The sequence below is a fragment of the Sarcophilus harrisii genome, chromosome 1 (assembly GCF_902635505.1).
Source record: "Sarcophilus harrisii chromosome 1, mSarHar1.11, whole genome shotgun sequence".
Taxonomy (NCBI): Eukaryota; Metazoa; Chordata; class Mammalia; order Dasyuromorphia; family Dasyuridae; genus Sarcophilus; species Sarcophilus harrisii.
Genome location: NC_045426.1, coordinates 585,793,456 through 585,807,495, shown reverse-complemented (window position 1 = coordinate 585,807,495; position 14,040 = coordinate 585,793,456). Strand labels below are relative to the sequence as shown.

Here is a 14,040-nt window from a genome sequence, read left to right as displayed (position 1 = left end):
AAAAGTGAATGATGCAGTTTATTATTTCAAAGGTTAATCCAAATTCATGGCCTGTTTTTATACTGGTTTCAGACATAAAGAGTAAGCAAATATTATCTGGATCCATTGGCTTAAAAACAGAACTTCACGATGTCATTTTATCTCGTTCCTACTGGCATGAAGACTCCATAATATCTGTAAACAATATTTGATGCGATTCCACAAATGTAATTGAGGACTTTCATAGGATTATAGATTTCAAGGTGGAAGGGATCTTGGAGACCATCTAGTCCAAAACTATTATTTTACAGATAGCAATCCAAGTCCAAAGGAACTTACAGATCCAGAGTTGGAAGCTACTTTAAAGATCACCAATCCAGCCCTTTAATTTTACAGATGAGGAAACTGAAATCCAGATACAATATGTACCATGGTCACAAAAAGTAACAGATGGTGAACTGATATGTCTTATGAAATTTTAAGTGACATGTCAAAAGTCAACCAGAAGATAAGCAAAAGAGCCAGGATTTGAACTCAGATCTCAAGACTCCAACCCCATTGTATGTTGAACTATATCTCTTCCTCTTTTTATAGAAGGCTACTTAAGCCATACAAGGTGACATACGCTCAAGTATTCCATGAAGTGACACTTCTTATTGACTCTAAGCACACAATGAAATGAACTCTTCTTAGTCCAGTATGTATCTCTCGAAGAAAAACATGTCACCTTTCCATTTAGCTTCAAATGTGTATAATAGTAATATAAAATTTTAAAAATTCTAATGTAATGTCTTTATTTATTTCTCTAATAATGGGCAAAAAAGTGAATAAAAACAAACATTAAATCAGATGGGTTTTTGTCCAAACTACTTCAAATTTACATTTTGGGGATAATTTTTTAAACTTTTAATCTTATTTAGGATTATTTTTTAGAGATGGAAGAGAGAGCAGAGCCAATCTAGATAGTCCCATGTATTTATTTTACAGATGAGGAAACTGAGGCCACAGGAAATTACGTGACTTTCCTATAGCAATAGAAGCTCTAATGTCAAAGGTGAAATTGGAAACCAGATGTCCTGAGTGCAGAGCCAGAATCCTTTCAATAGTACCATTTTCATTAGTGTGTTTTGTTTTGACATCTCATTCATTTCTGAACATATATCTCCTTCATTTCTGTCCAGTGACACAAAGGCTAAAAACAAGAAAGAATTTCAATAAAATTAACCACAGATCATGTCTCATAGTATATGCCATATTCCATAGCATAGCCTCATCTTCAGTAATGAAAGGAGGTAGTTGTATTTTCCTAACTCTTTTCTAGTACCAAGTTCATCATTGTCATTCCATAATGTTTAGATTGGGAGATTTTGTTTGCTTTTTTCTTTTAATTTCTGTTTACATGTTGTGTCACTGCATATATTGCTTTCCTGGCTTTGTTTACTATAGTATACAGTTTATTTATATAAACTTCCCATACTAAAGAGAAATTTCAAAGTCAGTTTTAAAAGTATACTTTTACTAATTAGACTATAATTAGTAAACTATAAGCATACACATTTTGGAGAGATACAAAAGATCTGTATCCCTAAAAATAGTTAATATTCTCTTTAGATATTTTAGAACTAGGTAAGCTCCGAAGAATGAACCTTGAAAAGATACTAGACATTTTTTGAAAAGATTCTAATACTAGAATTAATCTTTCACATTCTCACCAACATCAACAGAATTTTAGCCTGAGTTATGTAAGTTTATTGCATCTAATTGTACAGATTAATGGTCCCATTTCCACTAGAGGTTGACACTGCTGCATTATATGACAGATGTGTTAGAAAGTTACAAAATCAAGTGATATATGATATCCAGGAAAGAAGGTCATTAGCTACTGGGGGTATCAAGAGAAAGTTCATGGAGCTAGTGACATTGAGTTGAGCTTTAAAAATGGAAAGTAGAACAGGGATTTTTGTTGTTTGTTTTTGAAGTTAAATTTATAAATGCACCTGCAAGACTGAAGCCACTGAAAAGTTTGAGGTTGAGACAAAGAATATTTCCCCATCCCTATATACCTAAAATCACTCTAACCCATATTTCAAGGCTCATCTGAAATTTGGTCTTTTCCATGAAATCTTTGTGAACTCTCTTCCTCCTCTAAATTCTCGTAGCACTGTGTACCTCTAATCATTTCAAATAAGCAAGTTACTGTCTTTTAGATTTAATCATTTCCTTCAATACCATTATTATCAGGGCCCCTTTGTTTATTAAGATCATTATTATTAGTTCCTAAGTACTACCTTCTATTATCAATGTGTATGGCATTTTTGAATGAGTCAGTAATTTGTTTTTATGTCTTGCCAATGGAGGATCTAGAAAGGCTTTATTTTGGAAATGGTACTTGAGCTAGAGTACAACTCAGATTGGGAAACTGGGTGACTGGAAAGATAACAGTAATATCTACAGAAATTGGGAAGTTGGTATAGGCTGCAGTGGACAATATAATGAGTTTTGCAGTTAGGTAGTTCAATAGTACTGGGCCCAGAATCAATAAGATATGACTTGAAATACAATCTCAGATACTAACTTGCTGAGTGACTCTGAGCAAATCACTTAAGTTCTATTTGTCTCAGTTTCTTCAACTGTAAAATTGAAATAATAGCACCACTTATCTCATAAAGTTATTAGGAGGACCAAATGAGATGATAATTATGAACTGCTTATCACAGTTCTTGGCACATAGTAAGCAGCATTTAAAGGTTGATTCCTTTTTGTTCCTGTTTGGGATGTGTTGAATCTAAGATGCCTATGGGACATTCAGGTAGAAATTTCCAACAGTCTTTGGTAATATAGTACTGAAGCCTGAGAGATATGACAACAGGATTTGTAGATTTGGGGATCATCTGCAAATAAACTGATAAGCTCACCAAGAGAAAGTAGAAAGAAAAGAGAAGGTGGCACAAGACAAAGCCCTGGGATATATCTATACTTGGGGAATGGAATATGGAAGAAAAGGTGGAAAAATGAGCAGGAAAATTAGGAAAGAACAATATAGAACACTGCCTACAAAAAAGAAATTATCTAAATATATAGACTCATATAACCTCAAAATGGGGCATCCCAGTTTTTCTTCATATTTCTCTATTCATGCCTCTTCCAGGTAAAGCTTCATTTAACCAGAGCATATCACTCCTAATATTATGGACATAGAGTGCTTCTGTACAGGACATTGAAAAGTAACTCTGCACCTACTACTACTGTAAGCTATGTCTGCCAAGGAACTTTGTAATAGTACTTGATACAATTATTAATTCAAAACATGTCATCTTGTGCAAAATATGGCACTACTTCTTACAACCTCAGATTTTTTTTCCTCCATTCATTTCACATATCACAGATGCTATCATACATGCCATCTGTGAAATGTTAGGAAATGAATAGAAATGGATGACTTTTAAGTTTTTGAATTTGATTCACTTGGAGAATGAAAGCACCTAGTGACAGAAATAGTAAAGTTGAGAAAGGAATATGGACTGACAATATGAATCTCAAAGAATAGCTATCCTAGAGCTTTTGAATAGAAAGAGATAAAACTATACACTTATTAAGCCTTTACCATGTACTAACCATTGTGATAAAGTTCCAAGGACACAAATACAATCCCTATCTTCAAAGAACCTACATTAAAATAAAATCATCAAACACGTTGGAGAAGTAGTGGTCAAGCAATGGACACTTGGTCTAGGAAGTCAGAGAAATCCTAACTAAAACAATGTGGATGCATATTGACATAAACTTTTCCAGAGGCAAAAGTCATATTTTTATTACAGTTCTCAATGCAAGTGAAGTAAGGAAGGAGGGGAAGCAAGAAAAAAAAATTTCTCCGAGGTATAATCTCAGGAGGTACAATTTGGTAAATCAAAATTAGCAGGACATAAAATGACCATATTGAAATAAATTATCCAGGATGGAGTGAGAAATGTGAGACTGGTAATAAAGGAAAATCTTGATGAGAACAGAATTCACAAGGCTTATGCTAATTGAAAGGATTCTATTTTAATGGATACATAAAGGACAAGACTAAATTCAATGAGTGGAAATGAGAAAGTCATACTATACAACATATCAAATCAATATTTGTCAAAGAACTGGGTGTTGGGGATACAAATGCAAAGACTAGAAATAATATTCTATGGGGAAACAACAAGGATATATACAAATACATATATAGATTAAATATAAAAAGAAGTCAAAATATATGGTAAATAAACACAAGGTAGTTTGGGTGGAAAGATAGTAATGGGGAATCAGGAACTGCATTAATAATTAGTATTATTAATAATAATAATAATAGCCAACATTTATGTAGCCTTTACTGTGTCCTAGGCTCTGTACTAAGTGCCTCATAATTATTATCTCATTTAATCCTCAAAATAACCTTGTGAGATAGATTCCATTATTATCTTCATTTTACAGATGAAGATTCTGAAGTCAAAGGCCTCAGTGACTGGCCTAGAATCACACAGCTAGCAAGCATCTGAGGCTGGACTTGAACTCAAGTGTTCTTGACTAATGCCCAGCACTCTACCCATACACAATTCTGAGACAGAGGTAAAGAGAGAGTCAGAGACTAACGCAAAGACATGGAGATGGGACAGTGGGTATTAGGCATAAGGAAAGAAAGAAGGGCCAGGTTGTCTGGATCATAACCAATGAATCTAAAAGAATAGATTAGGACCAGGTTTATATTATTTTATATTTATATATGCATATATAAATATAAATGCATATATATATTTATATACATAATAGGTTTATACAAATGCATAAATTCCTTTTTTTAATTTCAAAATCAGGTTATATAGGGTTTTGAAATTAAACACAGGTTTTATAAATTAAACAAGAATCTTACAGGCACATCAGTAAGCCAATGGAGTTGGTTGAGTAAGAGAATCACATGATCAAATCTACCCTTAAGAAAAATTACTTTAGTTGTAGTGAATATAATTAATTGAAGAGGAAAGGGACTTGAGGCAGGGAGAACAATTAGAAGGCTGTCAAAATAATCAGGGCAAGAGGTGATGAAGCCCTGAACTAAATAGTAACCACATGAGTAGAAAGAAGAGGTCAGATGCAAAGATGTTGAGAAAGTAGAAACAGTAAGATTTGACAACTGGTTGGATATGTAAAATGATGGAAAGTAAGGTGTTCAGAATAATACTGAGATTACAAACATGAGACACTGGAAAGAAGAAGGTGTTTGAGTGAGGGGGGATAGGGAAATTTGGAAGATGGAAAGACAGTGAGTTAAGTTTTACATTTTAAAAGTTTCCAAAACCTCCAGTTTGAAGTATTCAACATAAAATAGGTGATGGGATATCAAGGGTCAAATGAAAGAACAGGCTTTATATAGGAGTTATATGCAGAGAAATGTTAGATAAAACCTGGGAAGTAGATTTCCAAGAGAGAAAGTATAGAAGGAAAAGAAAAGAAAGCCAAGGATGGAACACTGGAGAGTGCTTACCATTTCAAGGAATGATGTTGAAGATGAGCCAGCAAAGGAAACTGAGAAGAAAGAGAACCAGGAGAAAATGGTGTCACAAAATCCCAGATATGAGAGAGTATCCAGGAAAATAAGGTGATCAACAGTATGAAATGCATCAATTAGGGCAAGATGGATTTAAATTGAAGAGATTATCAGATTTAGTAAATAAGAGATCACTGATAACTTTGGGAAAGAAGATTTAATTGAAATCAGAAGCTATTTTGCAAAGGGTAGAAGAATGAATGAGAAGAGATGAAATAGAGGTAGAGTATAGATAACTATTTCAAGAAGTTTGGTTAAGAAAGGGAGGAGAGATCAGGTAAACATTTGAGGGGATATTAAGGTCTACTTAAGGGGTTTTTTAAGGATGAGGGAGAACAGCATGCTGGAAAGCAACAAGTTATTTTCCATTCCACTGATATTTAGATGAAAAGATATGGTTGATATAGAAAGATTGAAGATTAGAAGCATAATGATAGCATATGCAGTCTGCTGAAGAAGATGGGGAGGGATGGGATCAAATACACATATAGAGAAGTTGATCTTACCAGGGAGAAGATCTCTTTGCCATCACCTAGACAATGGAGGAAAGAGGAGAAAAGATGTTAAAAAATTTTGAGATGAAGAAAATGGGAGAAGAGGGAGGTCTGATTTTTGTTTTCAATAAAGTACTATCCAAGTACATCCCTGTTATGAAAGGCAGTTGTTTCATTTCATCTGTCAGAAAAACTGGCAGCAGAAAGAAGATAGGAGGAGTAAGATGTTGATAATTGTGCTGTGTGTCTCTGAAGAGCAGGAGCAGAACCAGAGCTTCACCAAAATCAGAAGGGATTAATGAAGGTGAACAGAACAATGACAGAATGAATATCAGAAGCAGCAGATCTTTCTATTTGTGCATGTTGAAGTGAGTAAATGGCCTAATAGAGATAGTCACATTTACATGTTCATAAAAAATATAGATTGGTTTCTCCACTGAAGTCCTATTCTAAGCAAGGAATAAAGATAACCCTGGATTTTTAAAAAGCCATTCTAATGGAATAGCTTCCACCTAACTGGAAAGACGTTTACAATAGGCTCAATGAGGATCTGGCTGAGTAATGCTGCAAGGGCTTAGCACCCAAAGGTAGGCTACCAGGCATATTTTCATTTTTGTTTTCCCATGACTTGTGGATATCATCTATGAAGCATGAAGGCACTTCAGTCTGCATTTGTATAGGGAATACCCACATCATCAAAGTCATGAACTAATGGAGTACAGGCAGCTACTGGCTTTGGGCTATTGCCCCACATTCAAATATTCTTAGATATTACATTATCCAAAATACTGGCAGCCGATTTTTATTTAAATCTTCATGTCATTGGTCTAAAAATGATTCTTTCAGGCATTTCTATTATGAGAGCTGCTGAATGTTTTATAACTGAATCCTAATTCACAGATTCAAAGCTTTCAATTCATAATAAAGAATCATTGTAAAGTTGCCAATCTCTTCTCTTACCAACTAATTATAACCATTCACTTCTGCCAGTTTGCAGTTGATCTGCATAAAAAATGAATATGATTGCCACTTATGAAGAGACAACATGTTAGCACAAGCCAGGAAATATAAAGTGACACTCCAGTCCAGATCTATGATGCAGAACACTGGGGGAGGAAGGGAAGAGAGTCAAAGTATTTATATTTCTACTCATCTTAGCATATTGCATTAGTCAGAAAGCTACAAATTACTTTTAAATAACTCTGAATAAAGCATAAAAGAGATAATTTTTAAAACCTCTTTTTTAATATGATAAATGTAAAGCATACTCATGTCTTCCAGGTTACTCACTAGAAAATCAAATAATAATTTGACATAATAAAATTTTACAGGAAAAGGGACAAATGTGTGGTTTCCTTGGCATGAGGAGCATTCAAATAAGAAAACTTTTTATCAGTTGGAAGTAAGGTATCTTCTTTGCAAGTTATAGCATTAAGGAGCTCCCTATAGCATTAAAAAATTGCGACTTGCCCAAGTCACACAGCCAGTATGTAACAGAATTTGAGACAGAATTTGAACCCAATTTCTAAGCCAAATTCTCACAATGAATATTTAGCAATGGCAGTGAGCCAATTAGAGCAGGCTCCCATGCACTTCCACTGTGTAAGCATGGACCTTAGTGAGATAATTGATAAAGCTCTTTAACCTCTGTCTATGTTCACCTCAAAAAAAAATTTTCTTGTCAATGAGAAGAAGAGATGTGAATGAGGCTGTATATTTCTCAGAAGTTGGAAGACTGGTTCATATATTATCTCTGATATTAAATAGCTGTGTGACCATAGGCAAATTAATCTCTCTGAATATAAATCTCTCTTGTAAATGTAGATAGTCACCATAGTAACTAGCTTTCCGGGTTGATGTAAGACTCAAATGAGATCATATATATAAAGTTCTTTGAAAAACTTAAGCAAAAATGTCTCCTATTATTATTATAACTGTTGCTATTATCATTATACATTTAGAATACTTTGTAGTTAGAGAGCCAGCCCTAGTATCAGGAAGACCAGAATTTAAATACCACTTATGATAGGACCTGTCTAGGACTAAGGACAAATCACTTAACCTCTCAATCATCAATGACTTAGTGATTGCATCATTAGAAGAAGTTTTCTAGGGACAGCTAGTTGGTGTGATAGAGCACCAGCCCTGAAGTCAGGAGGAACTTAGTTCAAATCTGGACTCAGACACATAGCATTTCCTGGCTGTGTGAACTTGGACAAATCACTCAACCCCAATTGCTTCAATAGAAAAAAGAAAAAAAGAAATAATTTTCTTATTTATGATGCCTCTACTAACAAAATCCCATGTTCAAAAAATAAATATCCTGAAACAATTGCAATGCTTATCAAATAATCATGCCTACATAGATATCTACAACTGATTGGCATAGATCCTTGTCTTACATAGCACTTTTATCAATGATAGATAAAGTGATGCTTATCAAATTTGTACATGATGGGACCTAAGAAACAAGAGATAATATATGGAATACTCAATCAAAATCTAGAAAGTTTGATTTCTTCATTTTTTTAAATGCTTAAACCAATAACTCCAAGATCTAAATAACAAAATTAATGGAAAGATGCTGTTCTTAGTAGTCAGTTAAAGTGAATCTGCAGTCCTTGGACCCCAGTTCAAATCATGTTTCCAATATTTATTACTAGTATGACTCCATTACACCTCTCTAAGTCAGTTTTCTCATATATAACACGATGATGGAGCTGGTCAGATGACCCCCAAAGTCAATTCCATCTCCAAATCAATTATCCTCTTATCCCAAGATGAAATTGATTGTATTATATCCTTGAATTCCAAAAAGTTATTTACACAAATATAGGATAGAAAGAAGTGATCAGACAACAGTTTATGTGATAAAATCCAAAGGTTTTTAGTTGACAAACAAGTACTACATAAGCAAACAACTTAACACACACAAAAAAATGTTTTTAGGCTGCATTAATATTAATATTTCTATAAAACATTTAGGATCTTTCAGGTTTTTTTTCTTCACATCTCCATGAGTTAACTGATACAAATATCACTGCTAGTTGTAAATAAAGAAATCTAGTCTAGAGTAACGTTTGCCTAATAAGTCAAGTCGAATCAATAAGTATATGTTAAAGGCTTAGTGCTTTTCATATAAAGACAGATCTAAACAACTGGAGAAATATGAATGGTTCATAGGTAAGCCTAGCTGACATAATAAAAATGGCAATTCTACTAAAATTAACTTACTTATTGAGTGCCATATCAATCAAACTATCAAAGAATTCATTTATAGAATTAGAAAAAATAATAAAATTCATCTGGAAGAATAAAAGGTCAAGAATATCAAAGAAATCAATGGGAAAAAACTGTGATGGAAGGCAGCCTAACAGTACCAGATTTCAAATTACGTTACAAAGCAGTAACAATCAAAATAATCTTGCACTTACTAAGATATAAAGTGGTGGATAGTAGAATATATTAGGTACACAATACATCATAGCAAATGACCATAGCAATCTAGTTTCTGATAAACCAAAAGATCCAAACTCTGGGGTCAAGAACTCACCATTTAATAAAAGTTGCTAAGAAAATTGAAAATTATCCTATAATAATCTCTACATGAGGTATCATCTTATGTCTATATCCAAATAAGGTCAAAATCAACAAATGATTTTGATATAAAAGATGATATCATAAGCATATCAAGGGAACATGGAAAGTTTACCAGTCAGATCAATGGATAAGGGGAAAATTTATGGACAAACAAAATTTTGATTCAATATAAAGAAAAAACTTCTAACAATTAACAGCTGGCTGCAAGTTAAATAGGCTGACTTGAGAAGTAACGTTTCATGTTACTGGAATCCTTCAAGTAGAAATTAGATAGATGACTTACAATCAGAGCTATTTTACAGAGGGCTCACACTTCAGATATGAGTTGAACTAAATAATCTATACTAACAGTAAGGCAACTGACTACAATTGCCTGATTTAGGAATCAGAAATAACACGAAGACAGGATGGGTTTTGTTGTTGTTTAAATTAAGGTTCTTCAATTTGAAACTGTGAAGGTCAAAAGAAATCTTACGGTATAGAAAATCAAGAAGTAGATAATAAGATCTTATACTTAAAGGCCATAAAGATTTAAGCCTCTGCCTCCATGATAGTATAATGAGCTAAAACCCAGAACCACCATATTATACAAACAGAGCAAACCAAGGCAAGGTATACAAAAGTTAACTCTCCTTCAACAGCTTGTTATTTCTAACTCACCATTACAATTGTAACAGAGAAGTTGGGTTAGGGTTTGAACCGTTTATACCTGTTGATTTAGCCCTCTTGGTCCCTGCATGCCTATTTAATGTCTGGTTGCCATTGTAAAAATTTTAGAGCACATGTACTGTAAGTAGATCAGGACTATACAATATATTGTAATTTGTGAAAACTATAGTATGCTAAATGTCCATACTTCACCAAAAGCCATTATCCCATATCTCTCTTCCCTTTTATGGCTAAACATCTTGAGAAGGTCATCTATAAAAGGAGCTTCTTCTTGTTTCCCCCTCACTCTTCTTAATTCTCTATACCTAGTTTTTGACTTCATCATTCAACCAGATCTGTTCTCTTCTAGGTAACTAATAACCTTTTTATTGCCAAATCTAACAGACTTTTTCTCAATCCTCTCTGTAGTCTTTGACACTGTCAGTCACTGTCTTCTCCTTGATACTTTGTGCTCATTAAGTTTTTATATTTTTCTTCTGGTTCTTTTCTTATCTGACTGTTCCTTCCCTGTGTCCTTTGCTGAATCTTTATTCAAATCACATTAACTAACTATAGGGTGTCCCACAGGGGTTCCTGGCCTTCTTCTTTTTCTTCTCTATATTATTTCACTTGGTTGGTCTCTTCAGCTTCCATGCCAGCTTCAATTATCATCCCTACACTGATGATTCCCCAATCTATTTACCCAACCCAAACCCTTACTAACCTCCAACCTTGTGTCTCCAACTATCTATTAAACATCTTGAGGCAACCATCCTGAGATATCTTAAATTCAATATGTTCAAAATTGAATTCATTATCTTTTCCCAAAAACCTTCCCCTCTTCCTGCCTTCCCTATTATTATCATTACACTATTATATTCTCAGTCACACAAGCCAAGTCATATCAACTTTATCTTCAGAACATCTCCTGTATCTACTTCCTTTCTTCTGTCAATAATCATTCTGGTGAAGATTATCATCACCTATTGGGATAGATATTTGTTCATTCTAAGCAGCTCCTAGTAGGAAAAATGAAGCATCCTGTAAAAGGTCAGTACAGCATTGTGAAGAGACAGTTGGTTTCAATCATAAAGATCAGCATTCAAGTCTTGCCTTTGAAACAGACTTGGAACCCTGAACAATTCACATAAACTCTTAGTATCCACAAGCAACTTTCTAAGGCCATGTGTTGTAGAGAAGTTGTAATTTTATATTAGTATAATGAAATCACAGGTGTAGACCAAAAAAAATTTGAAGCATCCAGTATGTCATATAACACAGTGAAGACTCTGAAATCAGGACTTAAGTCTGATTCCTGCCTCAGATATGTCACTTGTGTAACCTTATTTAATCTTCCCAGTGATTTCCTCAGTTATCTTATCTTTATAACAAAGTAATTGGGTGAGTTAGTCTCTGAAACCCATCCAGCTCTGTATGATCCTATCTCATATTTTGTTTCATCATTTTTCCTGCTTAGTGAGATGCTGTTTCTCAACTACCAACAAGAGCCTTTATATATCTATTTCCCATTTAACTTTTTCACTTATCTAGTCAACCAAGATTAATTACATGTGCATTGAATTCATTGCATATATGTTAGGTCAATCATTGATAATGTCTGTGCAATGCTTGTAGCTAGATATGAGTATTCCCACTTGGCAGATGAAAAAACAAAGGCTCAAAGTAGCCTAAAAACAATCTCAGAAAGGCTAACTGCAATCTGTCAGCCAAGGGAAAGTAAAATATGCCTTCCCTTTTAGGTAATTCATGCAATTCTCATTGAGTAAAGTCTCTCATCAGGATCAACATCAGGCAAACCAACCAGGACATTCCTTTTTTTTCTTTTTTTTTATTATAGCTTTTTATTTACAAGATATATGCATGGGTAATCTTTCAGTATTGACAATTGCAAAACCTTTTGTTCCAATTTTTTCTCTCCTTCCCCCCACTCCCTCCCCCAGATGGCAAGTTGACCAATACATGTAAAATATATTAAAGTATAAGTTAAATACTATATATATATATATATATATATATGTATATTCGTGTCCATACAGTTATTTTGCTGTACAAAAAGAATTGGACTTTGAAAAAGTGTACAATTAACCTATGAAGGAAATCAAAAATGCAAGCAGACAAAAATAGAGGGATTGGAAATTCTGTCTAGTGGTTCATAGTCATCTCCCAGAGTTCTTTCGGTGGGTGTAGCTGGTTCAATTCATTACTCCTCTATTGGAACTGATTTGGTTCATCACATTGTTGAAGAGGGCCATGTCCATCAGAATTGATCATCATATAGTATTGTTGTTGAAGTATATAATGATCTCCTGGTCTGGTTCATTTTACTCAGCATCAGTTCATGCAAGTCTCTCCAGGCCTTTCTGAAATCATCAACCAGGACATTCCTAATACTTCCCGTGTGTACTGAATTTAGCTCATACTAAAGATTCCAGATCTGTTTCAAGATGTTTACATCCTAGCACATATGACTGGTATTCTCCCCAGATGGAAAAAAATAAGACTGTTATTTCTGGGAAATAAGAAAACACTGAAATAAAAGAATATCAAGACATTTAGTTTGGCATAATGCCTAATATAAATATTTTATTCCATTGATCTAGTGATAAGAGTCAGAAGTAGCCTTGGAGTCAGAACCACTGGACAGGAAGACCCAAGTCAGGAAGACCCAAATTCACTTCCTAGCTGTATGATCTAGATCAGGGGTCCTCAAACTATGGCCTGAGGGCCAGATGCAGCAGCTGAGGACGTTTATCCCCCTCACCCAGGGCTATGAAGTTTCTTTATTTAAAGACCCACAAAACAAAGTTTTTGTTTTTACTATAGTCTGGCCCTCCAACAGTCTGGGACAGTGAACTGGCCCCCTATTTAAAAAGTTTGAGGACCCCTGAAGATGGCTTAGTAAATAGGATGCTGGATACCTCTCATATTAGCTAACAAGAAAAGATAATGATAAATGTTGGAGAGGATATGGGAAAATAGTGGTGGAGTTGTGAACTAATGCAACAATTGTGGAGAGGAATTTGGAACTATGCCCAAAGGGCTATCAAACTGTACATATCCTTTGATCTAGTAGTGTTTCTATTGGGCTTATATCCCAGAGACATCATAAATAAGGGAAAGGGACCCACATATATGAAAATGTTTGTGGCAGCCCTTTTTGTAGTGGCAAGGAATTGGAAATTGAGTGGATACCATTAATTGGGGTAGAACTGAGTAAGTTATGAATATTGTGAAATGTTATGGAACATTACTGTTCTATATGAAACAATCAACAGGATGATTTAAGAAAGACCTGAAGAGATTTACATAAACTGATGCTAAGTGAAGTGAGTGAACCAAGAAAACAACATACACAGCAACAACAAGATTATGTGATGATCAATTCTGATGGATGTGGTTCTTTTTAACAATGAGATGATTCAGGTCAACTCCAATAGACTTGTAATGGAGAGAGCCATCTACATGCAGAGAGAGAACTATGGGGATCAATTGAAGATCATAACATAGTATTTTCACCTTTTTGTAGTTGTTTGCTTGATTTTGTTTTCTTTCTCATTTTTTTCCTTTTTGATCTGATTTTTATTGTGCAGCATGGAAATATGCATAGAAGAATTACACGTGTTTAATCTATAATTGGATTACTTCCTCTCTAGGGGTGGAGGTAAGGAAAGGGAAAGAGAAAAATTTGGAACACAAGGTTTTGCAAGGATGAACATTGAAAAC

At 34.3% G+C, this 14,040-nt stretch overlaps 1 protein-coding gene across 21 annotated transcripts in view; it reads right to left on the bottom strand.

The window, feature by feature from the left end:
- Positions 1–14,040, bottom strand: part of RIMS2 (regulating synaptic membrane exocytosis 2) — a 775,594-nt gene that overhangs the window by 678,831 nt on the left and 82,723 nt on the right. The window lies entirely within an intron of this gene.